Below are 16,460 nucleotides of genomic sequence, written 5' to 3'. Positions count from 1 at the left end.
CTGATTTTCAAAATGTGGCCCCCAGCCCACCTCAGGGGCAGGTAGCTGTTCTCAAGGGCAGAGCTCAGAATGGAGACTGCCACTGTTCCCTTCTCTGACGATCAGCACAAGAATTAGAAGAGTCGGGTGCCTGGGTGGCTCAGTGGGTTAAGCCGCTGCCTTCGGCTCAGGTCATGATCTCAGGGTCCTGGGATCGAGTCCCGCATCGGGCTCTCTGCTCAGCAGGGAGCCTGCTTCCTCCTCTCTCTCTCTCTGCCTACTTGTGATCTCTCTCTCTGTCAAATAAATAAATAAAATCTTAAAAGAAAAAAAAAGAATTAGAAGAGTCACCCTGGGACACCACAGCAGCCCATTGGAGAACTGGGGAAGCGAGAGCGCCCCCTGGGATGTCCCACAGTCAGGATCTGTCACTGGCCTAGCGTCCCAGCATGCCCATGGAAGGAAGGTCTCCTGTCTTGGAGGAAGCAGTGTGAGGCAGTAGAAAGAGCACTGTCTTGGGAGTCCAGGCGGGACCCATCCCCCTCATGAGCATGAGGTGAGCTATGATGGAATCACTTATCAGGGGAAGTTTCTAGAGCGACTGATCAAGGGATGAACCTCTCTCTGGGCTGAAGGACGGGTTCAAGGTCTTCCCATCCTGAGGGGACATCATGAAGCCTGGGGGCCACTGCAAGAACCAGCTGGAAACTTCTTCACAGCCCCAGGCTCTGGGCACATCAGGCTCCTCCTGCAAATTTGCTGGGGACCTTCCTCTGTGCACAGAGCCCCCTCGGCCTCCCTTCACGTTGGAGATTAAAGGGAACCCCCACCTGAATTGGATCCTCTTTCAAACAAAGCAACCATAAATAATGTTTTGGAAATAACTGGAGAAATTTGAATATGAACTGGGTATTAAGGATATTAAAGGAATATTATGACTTATGCTCGGGTGATAAGAGTATTATATACAATAAAGTATCCTCATTTAAAAAAATTGTACTGAAATATTTAGGTGTGAACTGCCACGGCAGCTGAAATTTACCTAAAGTATTGTTCAGAAAAAATCTGGCAAGACGTTAACTAACAGTCCTTACACCCAGGTAATGAGTATGTAAGGCTTTCTGTAGGTTTAGAAATTTGTGGCGTACAATGTGGGAACAACAGAAGTCACCCCCTCTAAGAAGCCTTCCCTGATTTCCCAGAACTGGATGGAGGGCTCCTCTTGTGGGCTACTATTGTTTCAGGACAGGAACTGTTGTCACCAGGGAACTTATTATCCTGAAGGCAAGCACCTGCTTCTTCCACCAGGCGAAGACTCTTGGGTACACGTCCTGGAGTCTGGCAGAGAATAGATGCTAATAAGGGGAGGTGAGGGGAGGCAGGAGGTTACAGGCCCAGCACCCATCTCAGTGCCCGGCAAAAAGCAAGTCTTCGAATCTTGTTTATTAGGCTGAATTTGCTAAGAAGCAGCCTTCTCTCCTGTCTTCTTTCTCCTTGAAGCCCCCTCAGTGCAGCGGTCAGAACACAGACTGGCTTTCATGGCCACCTTCACGGACTTTGTCTCAAGCACACCATCACCCAAAGTGCCAATGGAAATTAACATTAAATATCTATGTCTACTGCCCAAACACTCGTGCATGGATGTGTCTGACAGTGTCTTTCATAAGACCCCAGACAACCCAAATGTCCATCAACGGATGAACGGACAAAATATGCTACTTCGATACAATGCTGTCTTATTTGGTAATAAAAAAGAATTAAGTACTGATTTGGTGATCTGGGAAAATAGGACGCCAAGTGAAAGAAGCCAGTCACAAAGGACCGCATACTATCTGATACATTTGTATGAAATAGACAGAACAGGCAAATCCATGGAAAGAGAGAGTAGATTGGTAGTTTCCTAGGGCTGCGGGCATTAAGGGAATAAGAGGGACTATCGGGGGTCTGGGCTTTCTTTCGGGAGGTGACAAAAATGTCCTAAGATTGATGGTGGCGATGTAGCACAACTCTGTGAATATATAAAAGTCACCGAATTGTACACTTTAAAAGGATGTGTTTTATGGCATGTGAATTATATCTCAATCAAGCTGTTATTAAATATATATGCATAAATATATATGGCCATTACCCAGTCTGTACCCAGGGGCGGTATGGCAGAAGAAGATGGATATGGTGTTGGCTATCTCCCCAGTTTAAAACAGAATAATAAAAGATGAACATGGCAGGGAAGGGGGGTGGTTTAGTAGGTAACAGAGCCCATAAATAAGGCCTTGGCTGTTAGTTGTCAGATGCAAGGTGATGATTAGGGCTGGTTATCTGTGACTCCGCAAGGCGCAAGGTTTGATCTCCATCTATTTGCTAAAGAGCAAGTGTGAGGCTACAGAGATAGGAAGGAAGAAAACGCCTTCCATGATGCTAGAGAAAGATCTAATTAAAAACATAAATTATACTTTCGAGGCTTTGGAGGCATTCATCATGCTGCTTTCCGCAGGCATGCACAGATAAAGCGGTGTGAAGAATTCTATTAATTATCTCGGGAAAGAAAAGGAGGGGCCATCTCTGGAGCTGTGGGCGCTGTGACTGCCTGGAGGAGGGAAGGAACGAGGACAGAGCTGCAGTTCGGTACAGCTCAGGGACGGGGAGATCAGGAGGGAGCCTCACAGCCCGGTCGTCCTCACCAGAACGTGTTTGGTGGGTGCACACAGCATCAGAGAATTTTCTTATTCAGTTGCCCTGAGAATGTAAGCTGTGGGAGGGCAGAGATTTTTTGTGTGTTTTGTTCATTGATGCCTCCAGATGGCTGGTATTCATTAATTTTCTGTGCATGCAATGAATGAATGAATGGATATTTAAAAAATTAGGATATTTTTTAAATCTCCTGAATTTCTCTAGGTTTAGAAATTTGGTCCAGTCTGACCAGGATGGAGTACCAGGAACCAGTCTGAAACAACTTAAAAATTGGACAAAAATATATGCAACGGTGGTGGTCCAAACATTGGATGTTGGGCAGCAGGGGTCAGTGACTGTGGAGAGATAGGTCACAGATGTAGTGAGCCCTGCGACTGCCCCAACTAACTGCCTGAAGGGTTTGCAGGTCCTGGTGTGGGCAGTGGGAATCAGATGGAATTTGGCAGCTTCCCTGAATTGAGGAGGTGGAGTTGGGTGGCCAGGGCAGCTATTTTGCAAGGTAGAGACCTGGAGAAGAAAGCTTCAGGAACAGAAAGTTCCAGAAATCTGCACAGGGTCCTGCTCAAGTCATCAGCTAAGTGCTGATCAGCACAAACACATGAAGAAACTACCAGAAGCCAGAGAATGGACCCCCCCTGAACGGAACAGAGAGAACAATCTCTGGAGCTCACACAGGGCCAGGAATGATCCATGCTGCTACCAGCCAGGGCAGAAAACCTTGTAATTCGTGAGGCTGCCCCCTGGATGTCCCCCATACTCTACCGGCAGCCATATGCAATGGGAGTAAGAGGCCAACAGAAGTGCCTTAGAGTAAAGAAGAGAAGCCTCTTTGACTACAGCGTCCTTCTAGCGCCCCCTACCGACAACGCTTAATACGGTGCCGGCAACAAAGAAGAAATGCTTGAGTTCAGGGTGAACCCTGACACATTCATTTGTAGCTGTGAGGGAATAAACTGGTAACTTGTACAGTCACAGGTTGATATCCAATAAAAAATTATCAGGCATTCAAAAAGAAAAATATATGACCCACAATGAGAAAAAAAAGTCGATCAATAGAAATAGATGTAAAAATTGCAGATAGTACAACTAGTAGACAGGTCATAAGAACAGCAACAATACACCCTATGTATGAGAAGATAGAGGAGAAGGGGCATGTTTAGTAAAGATATAGAAAACAGGAAAAAAAGATCCAGACTAAACTACTAGGGATGAACAATACAATGTCCGAGGGGGAAAAAAATACACTGGATGGTATTAATTTCAAATTAGACACTGCGGGAGAAAAGATGAGTAAACTGGAAGACATAGCATTGGCAACTACCCAAAATGAAACACAGAGGGGAAAAAGACAAGGGGAAAAAAGGAACAGAGAGTCATTTCCCTGCTTCCCTTACCTCCCAGTGCAAAGATTGGGATCGTTTTTCTTAAAGGGTAGCTAGTGTTAAACTTGTGGGCCATATGGTTTCTATTGCAATCACTCAACTCTGCCTATTCACCTGTGCTCAAAAGCAACAGCAGACAATATGGAACAAATGGGCATGTCTGTATTCCAATTAAACTTTATAACAGGCATCCAGAAGTGGCCTAGAGTTTGCTGACTCTGTCCCAAGAGCATTTAGTCAGCACCCGGACTGCTCATTCAGCACCCCTAAAACTCAGAGGGGCTGTCTGGCCCACCAGATGAGGGCCCAGCCCAGGCTTCTGGCTTGTCTCCTTCTCTTCCTTCCTTTCTCTCCCCATCTGAACTTCTCCTTCCAGCTCCCATCCCCCAGGGCCTCCAAAGCTAGCTAGCTGATAAGGTGACTTTATCTAGCTATTGTGGTTTGTTGGAAAATGGCCCTCCAAAAGATAGCCACTTTCAAATTCCTGGAACCTGTGGATGTTACCTTATATGGGAAAAGGATCTTTGCAGACGTGATTAACCTAAGGACCTTGAGACAGGGATGCCTGGGTGGCTCAGTTGGTTAAGCAGCTGCCTTCGGCTCAGGTCATGATCCCAGCGTCCTGGGATCGAGTCCCACATCGGGCTCCTTGCTCGGCAGGGAGCCTGCTTCTCCCTCTGCTTCTGTCTGCCATTCTGTCTGCCTGTGCTCGCTCTCTCTCCCTCTCTCTCTCTGACAAATAAATAAATAATAATAATAATAAAAGGAGACTTTCTGGAGCCTCTGCCTTAGTCCAAAGCTGGCTTCTTGGGAATGGGTAAGGCAGCCCAGTCAAGGAAGTGAATGGAGTCCCAGCCAGGGAGTCAAGAGAGCTGAGCTTGTGTCCCCCTCTGCCCTCCTCACTTGCCTGAGGCCCAGGCAAGTCCCAGCTTTTGGTTTCCTTGTCTGTAAAACCCCCACACTGGGGTAGAAGAAGAGGTTTTCCTCCAGCTCCAATAGCCATTAAGCTTAAAGGAAATGCCGATGGGAACACTCAGCACAAACATGGGGCTGGGGGGGTGAGGGGAAGGCAGTAGTTCTCAGATTCTACAACTGGAGTTTCAGGAATAACAATATTGATAATAGGATCAGCCCACCTGTACCAAGTGTCTCCTACGTGCCAGGCACTGTGCCAAGCATTTTATTTGTGCCCTTCTCCAAAGACACGAGGACATGGGATAGCAAGAGTTTGCACTTTTGGAACCAGAAAGACCTGAGCTGGAATCTCAGATCTGCCACAGTTAAGCTGTATGACCTCAAGCAAGTGACTTAGGCTTGGGAAGCATCAATATCCTCACCTAAAAAATGGGGCTGCCTTGAGCTATCGTCCTAGGAGGACTCAAGGATCAGATTTGCCTTCAACCACACATCTGGCCAAGTCCTCTTATTACTATTTGTCTTTTATAACGAGTGGTGGACTGCTGGTGAACCCACAGGATCATAAGGGGTTTACTGATGTCTCTCGGGGTGGGAACATCAAAGTGCCGCTGGCATCTATTCAAAGGGTAGCCCCCCAATCTGCCCCAGTCCCCATGGCTGCTGTACTATTGAACACCTTCTAAAATGACAGCACCCGGACACCTGCATTTGTGGAAATCTTCGGGCAAGAGCTGAGCAACTGATTTCCCTGCCTGAAATTTATTCTCCCTTCTTTTGTTATTACAGGCTGGGGAACAGACATAATAAAACCCCTCTAAGTCTAGCAGAGAGAAAGAACATGAAATGTGATTTGAAACTGGGAGTAATCATTGCATCTACAATTTTTTAAAAAATTAATAAATCAAGGAGAAGCTTTTAGAGTCAGGCTTAAGGGCCTGAGTTCAACACCGAGGGCTCTGCACACCCAGCAATTCAGTTGTTGTTTTTCTCCCTGTGGAGGCCAAGAAAAACAAGGCTGTACCTAGCCTTGAGTCTAGCCCTGACATAAGTACAGCCATCTTGGCAAAGCAGAAGCTGGCACCTTGCACCCCCTCTCCACCTGCTCCCCTCCGTCATATGTGTGACATTCCTCCGCCACCCCTGGCTGCCCTAAAAGAAAAACAAATAGTTAACCTGCAGAAATCACAATCCTGCAAAACAGGAGTCTCCCTTGGTTTACAAATGTCCTAGAGATTTAATAATGGCCCAATTTCCAGGGCCAAGTAACTCAGTTCCCCAAACCCTAATGTCGCCCTCCCCACCATAAAACAGAAGGAAATATAAATAAAGTTAAATTTCTCCTAAACCTAAATCTCACTAACAAGGACACTTGATAGGAAAAATGTGAAACTTTCTCGCTAAACCTCCAAGATAGTGTCAGCAATCAATCCCAAGCATATGACCCACTGATATACATCTAAAGGGTCTCATGAGAAGATTTTTATTACTGGTAATGAATAACCTTTTCTCCAGACAATAGCTAGCCCCTCAAGGTCCTGGAGACCTCGCTTCCAAAATTCCTTAGAGACTTACATCATCCACCCCACCGCCAAGTACCCCTACTCTGCCTTTAAAAACTCTGACTGTAATCTGGTTCGGGGTCCAGGTCCCTACTCCGCTGTGTCGGGTATACTTGGGCCCAAGCTTAAGCTTGTCAAATAAACACTCGTGTGATTGCATCGGTGCTTGGCTCCTTGGTGGTCTCTCGGATGCAAAAACTCGGGCTTAACACTCCCGAAAATGCTGCTCTGCCTAGACTTTCTGTCCCCGTAACAATTCCTACCAACCCCTAGACCCCCAGACTGGAGCTAGACTCAGTGATGCTGTCCATGGTCCCTTCTGGCTCCATCAGGCTGCCCGGTCCTGCGGTTTCCTGCCTCTTGCAGCTGCGGAACATTGCCCTCCCCCAGCAGCAGCAAGGCACGTTCCCTTGCCTGCAGGCCTGAAGTGGGCTGAGCACCTCCAGGCCAGCTGCCGAGGGATCTTTCTGAAACATGGATGGAAAGATCCTAACGGTGATCGACAACTACTTAGCGCCTACTGTCTACCATCTTGCTCGTACTTTCATTTCCTCTCCAAAAGCCCACCAGGTAGTTCGTCCTTGTCCTACTTTACTGATGAGGCACCTTGCTTCGATGACTTGGCGGGGTCCCTGACCTGGTAAACAGGGGGACTGGGATTTGAACCCAGGTCTGTGGGACTCCTAAGCTTTCATTTCACTCATTTTCCTCATGGGCAACCTACTACTAATCACAATTGGATTTCCCAAACTCTGCCCTTGGGGACACCACTATGTAAGATGTTAATAATAATTTTTTTTTCTTTAAAAAAACAGTGTCCACAGCAACGAGGTGTGTGTATGTGTGGTTGTGGCGGGTCTATAGTTAAGTAGATCGGAGGTATATTCCCTAGGCTGCCTTGTCTTGGAGAATCCCTGGCATATTTGTCTATTGAAGGCTTTGATGTGTCCTGCAACTGAAAAAAAAAAAATCAAAGAACACATTAGCCTTGAGTTTTCCAAAGGCATTTTGCCACGGGACCCCTTCACACATCAATCTGCAGGAGGACTAGTGTTCCTTGGCACACAGTCTGGCAACCACTGGCTCTCCAGTTCAAATTGCAGGTCCTTAACTTAGTGCACAAGCCCCAGAGCTGGCCCTACTTGCCTCTCCCAAGCTCACCTCTTCCTGTGCCTTGTAGAAATTTCTACTCCAGCCCCACCTCACTGCTCACATTTTCTCAAATACGTGAAGCTGTTCATGCCTCCATGTCTTTGCACGGGCTGTTCCCTTAATCTGGAATGCTGATCCCTTCCTTTCTTCCTTCCCTCCTCAAGGACTGGCTGAAAGGTCTCCTGCTCTAGAGATGGTTTCCCAGGGCTTTGAACCAGAACGAATCACTGCCTTGATGGCAGTGAACCTCGCTCTTACCTAGCTCATCACGTTTCTCCACATACATTGAAGATTTGTTTTCCCATGGCTGTCACCCGTGGAAGGTTGTGAACTTCACCAAGGGCCAGACCGTGCTTTCTCTATTTCCGAATCAATGCCTGAATAGGACCCAGTACTTAGTCGGTGTTGGCAGGCTGACCCTCCTATTGTCTTCTGGTCTATTTTCAAGATACATTTTGCTGATTATAAAAGTATGTCAAGCCCACTGTGAGATTAATAATAATAATAATAAACATGGGACGCCTGGGTGGCTCAGTTGGTTAAGCAGCTGCCTTCGGCTCAGGTCATGATCCCAGCGTCCTGGGATCGAGTCCCACATCGGGCTACTTGCTCCGCAGGGAGCCTGCTTCTCCCTCTGACTCTGCCTTCCACTCTGTCTGCCTGTGCTCGCTCTCACTCTCTCTCTTACAAATAAATAAATAAATAATAATAATAATAATAAACAAAATCATTTGTTTATTAAGATTTTATTTATTTATTTGACAGAGAGAGATCACAAGCAGGCAGAGAGAGGAGGAAGCAGGTTCCCCACTGAGCAGAGATGGGGATGTGGGACTTGATCCCAGGACCTTGAGATTATGACCTGAGCCAAAGGCAGAGGCTTAACCCACTGAGCCACCCAGGTGCCTGATGATAATAAACAAATTTAAAGAAAAACCTGCGAAAGGGACCAGGCTAATGGTTCTCAAACTGTTATTAGCATAAGAATGAGCTGCACGAGCTTGTTAAAAATAGAGATGCCCCCCCCTGGAGCGAGGTCACCTGGCTTCTGCCCCCGTGTACACATGTGCACGTGTGCACGGGTGTGTGTGTGCCTGCGTGTGTGTTCATGGGTTCAGTAAACTTCCAGTTGATTCTAAAACGTAGCCCTCATTAAAGCTCACTGCTTAGGTGAATTCCAATATTTTTGTCCTATAAACAAGGCTGTGACGAGCATCTGCATAGATAAATCTTTTCTGTGGGTCTATATATTGCCTCAGGATAAATACCCAGAAACGGGCTCCCTGAGCCAAAGGGTGGGGAGGTTTTTAAAGCTCTTAGAAGGAGTGATTCTTCAGAAAGACCATGCTACTCCCCGCTCCCACCAACAGCTGATGAGGGGGCCTGTCTTTCTCACAACCCGTGATTATGGCCACTTTGGATGAGAACGAATACAAGAATAGTTGCTATTAAATGCGGAAGAAAAATTGCCTCGCTGGGTGGTTCTTTGGGAGAGACATTTAGCAAGCTTTTGAGATGTAATTACTGTTTACTCCAGCCTAGGAACACACAGACTCATTTTCTTTTTGTGCATGGTTGGTTGGTGATTTTGCCCACTCTGTGAGGCGCCCGTCACTTCATCCGTCCCCGCCCCCGGGCTCAAACTGCTGGTGGGTTCTCCTAGAAGAAAATTTCTCTCTCGCTCTCTCTGTAAGGAATGAGTTTCCTCCTCCCCAGAGTCTCGGCAAAGAGGCAAGTGCCCCGACCTGAGAAGGTGAGAAGGGGGCTGCCCACCCCCTAAGCTCAGAGCTCAGGATGCTTGGCTGTCCTATTTCATTCTTTCCCCCTTTCTGTCTCCAGAAACTCTGCCGAGCAAGGGCACCCCTGGCAGAGCTTCTCAAAGTCTAGACTCACCTGCACCCGAAGTCTCTCCGGCCAGCTCGTTCCTGCCTGAGGATGCCCGAGGATGGAAAAGGCCCCACCTGCCTCCCTGTGCTCAAGAAGCCAAGGGTCTCCGTGAGCTCCAGGGTGGTAGGAAACACGTTTGCGAGAGAAGGGAACCACCTGTGACTGAGTCCAAAGGAGGACAAGAGCCATTCGAATGCCAAATATGCTTGTGCTCTGACCCACGGTTCCCATGCCAGAAAATCCCCCCAGAGAACACTCACAGATGTGCACAATGGTGTTTGCAAGAACCCTGCTGTTTGCAATGGGGGTGGGGAGTACCCTTTAATGAGCGAACTGGTTAAACAGCAAAGGTCCTTCATTGTTATGGGATACCCGGCAGTTGCAACAGGCAGTTAAAAATAATGAGGCAAAAAGACGACGAGGCAGAGCCACAGAGCCGTCCAGGCACCAGGACAGTATCTGCTTTAAATGAAAACAACAAGCAGAGGAAAAATACGTTCCAAATGACCCCATTTATGCGAGAGAAAATACTTATTTTATTCAACCAACCTTTAATGAGAACCTATGCCAGGCCGGGCACTGTGGATAAAAAGGCAAACGATGCAAAACCCCTGCCCTCAGAGCACGTGCCTAGTCAGGGTTTAACAAAGGAACGCAGGCAAGACGGGAAGCACCTGTTCACGCTGGCTATTTCTAGGCATGGAGTATGGGAGCAGGGAAATGGTTTTTTGTTTTTTTTTTTTTAAATATTTTATTTATTTGATAGAAAGAGATCACAAGTAGGCAGAAAGACAGGCAGAGAGAGAGGGAAGAAGCAGGGTCCCTGCCGAGCAGAGAGCCTGACGCGGGGCTCGATCCCAGGACCCTGAGATCATGACCTGAGCCGAAGGCAGGGGCTTTAACCCACTGAGCCACCCAGGCGCCCCAGGGAAATGGTTTTAACGAGGGTTTTTCTATTTTGTTCGCTATGCTTCCATATTGTTGGAGTTTGTAATTTACAATAATACAAAATAAGGGAATGAAATGAATGAAAGATGCAGAAATGGAGATTTGGGGCTGGAGGCACAAGCCTGGACCGGGTCTCACTTCTATTCTTTCTGTGGCCCAGAGAGGCGGGATCCCCGTTGCTTCAGTCTTCCGTGGGCTCAAGGGCTTGACCTTCAAGTTGTCCCCCAGCTCATACAACCTGATTCACAGGTACTTGGTGTCCTTAAGTAGTGGGGGGGGGTTTTGGTTTGTTTGTTTGTTTGTTTGTTTGTTTAAGATTTATTTATTTGAGGGTGGAGGGGCAGAGGCAGAGGGAGAGGGAGAATCTTAAGCAGATTCCACACTGAGCATGGAGCCTGACACAGGGTTTGACCCTATGACCCTGAGAGCATGACCTGAACCAAAATCAAGAGTTGGATGCTTAACCCACTGAGCCACCAAGGTGCCCAAGTAGTTTTTTGCAACTTAAAGTGCGTCTAAAGATACTGGTTTCCCTTTCTTATTTTGAAAGATTTCAGAAAAGTGACAAGAAATAATACAATGAATATGTGTATATCCTTCACCTAGATTCATACTAGTTGTTAACATTTTGCCTGTTTGCTCCCTCTCTCTGTCTCTGTTTCTCTCTCTCTCTCTCTCTCTATATATATATATATATATTTACACTCCACTTTTGCTGAATCATTTGAGACTTAGGTACAGATATCATGATGTTTTATTCCTAATATTTTAGTATGTATCCCCTAAGAGGAGGGACACCTTCCATAACCACCATATATTATCAAGCTTGGGAAACCTAACATTTAAGAACTACCCTACTACTAACACACATTCCAAATTCAAATTTCCCAAATTGGCCCAGTAATATTCCTTAATAGCTTTTCTTCTCTTTTCTTTTCTTTCTCTCTTTCTTTTCTCATTCTTTCGTTCCTCCCTCCTTCCTCCTCCTCCTCCTCCTTCTTCTTCCTTTTTTTTCTTTTGTTTTGTTTTGTTTTGAAGGCCTGGGGTTCCCATCCAGGATCATATATGTGTTGCATTCACTTCCCTGAAACTAGAGAGTCTCCTTTAATCTAGAGCAGTTCTCAGCATATTCTGTCATTTCTGACATGGAGACTTTGAAAAGTCCAAGCCAATTGTTTTAAAACGACAATATCTTTTTTTTTTTATTTATTTTTTTTAAAGGTTTTTTTTTTTTTTTTTTAAAGATTTTATTTATTTATTTGACAGAGAGAGATTACAAGTAGGCAGAGAGGCAGGCAGAGAGAGAGAGGAGGAAGCAGGCTCCCTGCTGAGCAGAGAGCCTGATGCGGGACCCGATCCCAGGACCCTGAGATCATGACCCGAGCCGAAGGCAGCGGCTTAACCCACTGAGCCACCCAGGCGCCCCAAAACGACAATATCTTTAAATATGATAAAGTACTAGAATCTTAAATGTGAGCCTTGTCCTAGAAATGTAAATTTTCTTAAGCCACCACCAGGTGGTGCTCTCGGCAGCCCTTGGACCACACACGTGGAAAGGCAATTTCAGACAAGCAAATCCACTTTGTCTCAATCAGATAAGGCTCTTATTTGGTAAAGCGTATGATGTTAAAAATGTCCACATATTTATAAAGATGCTATTCTTTTGAGCATGACTTCTCACATATGATTCATAATCCCCAGGGCTGTTGCACATCGGGGTTCTGATTCAGTGGGACTGTGGTGGGTCCCCAGAGTCTGCATTTTCTTTTTCTTTCTTTCTTTCTTTCTTTCTTTCTTTCTTTCTTTCTTTCTTTCTTTCTTTCTTTCTTTCTTTCTTTCTTTCTTCCTTTCTTTTTTTCTTTCTTTCTTTCTTTCTTTCTTCTCTCTCTTTCTCTCTTTCTCTCTCTCTCTTTCTCTCTTTCTTTAAAGATTTTATTTCTTTATTGGCAGAGAGAAATCACAAGCAGGCAGAGAGGCAGGCAGAGAGAGAGGAGGAAGCAGGCTCCCCACTGAGTGAAGAGCCCAATGTGGGGCTCGATCCCAGGACCCTGGGATCATGACTTGAGCCCAAGACAGAGATTTAACCTACTGAGCCACCCAGGTGCCCCTAGAATCTGCATTTCTAACAAGCTACGGTGTGACTGTGATGGTGATGGTCCTCAGAATACACTTTGAGGAGCAGGTGTTTAGAACAAGCATGTGAACAAACATATCTACTTACAATTCAGCAACTTCTACTTCTACACCGTAATCAGCCGGGAACCTGCTCCTGTGCCCTCCTGCTGAGACCCCAGCCCTCTGGCCTCCTTCCTCCGAACAGTAGGGATTTTGCTCTAGCTGTTCTCTTTGCCTAGAATGTTCTTTCCCCAGATGTCCTTCCACTTGTCTAACTCTCTTGGTGCCCCTCCAGCCTTTGCTCAAATCTTACTTCTCAATGAGACTTGCCCCGACCACCCTGAATCCCTACTGAAACCGCCACCTGCCCCCAACCATGCTTCCATTTCCTTCAATCTGCTTGATCCTTTTTCTTGTAGCCCTCACCACCTTCTCCTATACCCTTTAATCTCCTTACTATGTTTATTGCTTATTTGTCTCCCCTTGCTAGAATCTAAGTTCCACAAGGGCAGGAATCGTTGTCTATTTTCTTCCCCAATATAGCCCAACCATCTAGAGCAGTGTCTGGCCCATAGTAGGCGCCCAAGGAAATATCTGTGCATGCTCATGGGACCTTCAAGGTAACAGAACCCCCCCCCCCATTTTTGCTGGTGAAGAAATGAGCACAGATCTTTAGGCAAGATAAAGACTTGCTCAAGGTCACACAGACTGGAGGAATATTTTCCCTAGTCTTCTACATGAATCTAATTTAAAAACAGGACTTGTTTCTATCAGTTAAATCTGAAGCTACCTTTTTAATTTTTATTGTCTTAGGCCTTTTCCCAAAAGGATCTGAAGCAGTGGACAAGATTAAAGGTCATATAAAATGGAACAGTTAGGAATCAAAATGCAAGAGATATCATCTAAAGGAAGAGGGAGCCACGTAACAGGCACTTGACAGTCGTTAATTACTCTAATGGGGCGCAGGATTTGGCTCGAAGTTCTTTGGCAGCTGAGTGAAACGGGAAGCACGTGGGACTACATAGTGTTCATTGTCTGACCTAAGAAAGCCTTGAGTACTCAGCAGGGACTCACTTCCAGGAGGAATTGGTACTGGAGAACTCCGTGTAACATCCATTGGGCTCCAAGTTGGCCAATGTTTACAAAATACCCAAAGTCACAGTTAAAGAATGCAACCCGCTTCCTCCACGAACACAGAGTATAGCATTAAACCATGTGCTATCTTTCATGGTTCAAGTGAATTCTCTTCTGATGCTCTCGCTGAACATAAAGATGGAAACTGGAGAATCTAGAAGAACGCAGAGTTCAACACATCCAAGAACATGTTCTACAAGTATCTGATGTCTTAAATCTTTGGTCAACATTGAACCCCAGGCAATTCATGGATTGGATTTTCTTATGACCAACAAATATTTATTGAGTTTTCGCCACAAACCATCTCTTTCCTTTTCTTGCTTGCCCAAAGGCATCTCCCTAGGCCCAGGATCTCTAGGGCAGAGAGGACAGGAGAGGAAGCCATGTGTGTTTCTCCAATTAGAATAATGTACTTGCTAGGGTTTACTATGTGTCCAAAAGAGAGAGACCGCACACAGAGCAAATTCATCTCTTCTGGCCACTTGGAAATTGTCCCCCCCACCACCAGGCAAGGACAATTGCTCTGTTTTCTGTTGATGTGCTTTCAAAACCCATTTCTCTTACAAAGCCTCTGACTACCCAGTGAATGAATTCTAGCCAACATATTTGAATGAACAAATGACAATATATACTTTCTTACAGAACGTTAGTCTTTTTCTTCTTTTTTAATTTAAAGATTTCCCAGAACTTTGGTCTTTTTTTTTTTTAATTTAAAGATTTTAAATAAAAGATTTTTTTTTAATTTAAAGATTTAAATTAAACTTAATTTAATTTAAAGATTTGCTTAGGCGGCTCAGTTGCCTTCGGAAGTGTCTGCCTTTGGCTCGGGTCATGATCTGGGAGTCCTGGGGTAGAACCCAGCATTGGGCTCTGGGCTCAGCTGGGAGTCTGCTGCTCCCTCTGCTCCTCCCCTGCTCATGTTCTCTCTCTCAAATAAATAAATAAAATTTTAAAAAGATTTCCCAAGGCATTTTTTCCTCCTGGTGCACCCAAAATTTGTGTGTGTGTACCATGTGTGATAAAATCCACATAACATAAAATGACCACTCTAACCGTTTTTTTCAATGTATGGTTCAGTGATATTAGTCACATTCGTAATGTTGGGCAGTCATCACCACCTTCCAGCCCCGTAACACTCTTCATCTTATAAAACTGACAGTCTATCCATTAATAACCCCCCTGTGCTCCCCCAAGCCATGGCAACCACCTTTCTACTTTCTATCTGTACGATTGTGACTGCTCTAAGTACCTCATGTCAGTGGAATCTTAAAGTATTTGTCTTCTTGTGACTAATTTATTTCACTGAATGTCCTTAAGTTTCCTCCCTGTTGTAACATAGTGCTGGATTTCCCTCCTTTTAAAGGCTGGACAATATTGCACTGTGTGTATTTACCATGTTTTGTTTCTTCATTCATCCATCAATGGACACTTGGGTTGCTTCCATATTCTAGTTTTTGGACATGCTGCTCTGAATACAGGCGTACAGATAATCCCTTTGAGCCCTGCTTCAATTCTTTTGGGTAAATACCCAGAAGTGGAATTACTAGACCATGTGGTAATTCTATGTTTAATTTTTTTTTTTTTTAAGGAATTACCACATTGTTTTTCATAGCAGTTGCACCACTTTACGTTCCTACCAACAGGGCACAAATGCCCCAATTTCTCCGCATTCTCGCCAACACATTATTGTCTTTTGATTTTCTTTGATAGAAGCCATTCTAATGAGTGGGAGGTGGTATCTCCCTGTGATTCTGATTTGCATTCATTCCCTAATGATCCGTGATGTTGAGCATCTTTTCATGTGCTTATTGGCCATTTGTAGGTTTCCCTAGGAGAATTGTCATCCAAGTCCTTTGCTCATTTTGAATCAGGTTGTTTTGTTTTTGTGATTATTGAGTTTTAGTTTTCTGTCTATTCTGGATATGAATCCCCTATCAGATATATGATTTACAAATATTTTAATATACTTAATATATTTCCCAAGACTTTTTTGTTTCTGTCTGGTGCTTTTTAAGACAAAAGTCATTGTGACCATGTCTTCAACTGAGTTCCCACTGTACGGTGCCTCTGCTGGTCACAGATACATCTTTCTCTCTCTCTCTCTCTCTCTCTCTCTCTCACACACACACACACACACACACACACACAGAATATTCTTTCTCCACTTGGCATTGGTTGTGCCATGTTAAGAATGGTAGGCTGTGAGAGGACCCAGAGCTTGCATTTGCAATGTGTCAGGTCACCTTGGCCATCACCCGGTCCTGGGTTCTGCACTGATCAAACCCTGGGCTTTTGCCTGAATGGCCTGGATCCCTCTGCTTCAACTACAAAGATCAGCCACTTCCCTCGTGAAAGAGAAGACCTGGTTGGGTTTGTCACAAACCTGCTGTGTGGGAAGGGGTGCCATCTTTGAGGGGCGGGGAAGCCGGTAACGGGCTTCTGGCCTGTGCTGGCCATTTGTGGGCTCCTGCTCCTTTGAGGCATCTGCTTATTCTGGCATCTTCTGCATGGCCACGGACTACGCAGAGCCTCACACAAGCCAGATGTTCGGTGTTTGTTGAATAAAATCTGATAAGCAAAAGTGATATATGGACTGTTTGGAGTCAGGCTGTCTTGACTTTCACTTTTTGACTTCAATCTCACATGTCCATATGCCAACACCTTCCTACAAAACAGAGGGAAGCCCCTGTGTTGGTCT

Source organism: Mustela nigripes, chromosome 16 (genome assembly GCF_022355385.1).
Source record: "Mustela nigripes isolate SB6536 chromosome 16, MUSNIG.SB6536, whole genome shotgun sequence".
Lineage (NCBI taxonomy): Eukaryota > Metazoa > Chordata > Mammalia > Carnivora > Mustelidae > Mustela > Mustela nigripes.
Note: the sequence above shows the minus strand (reverse complement) of the source record.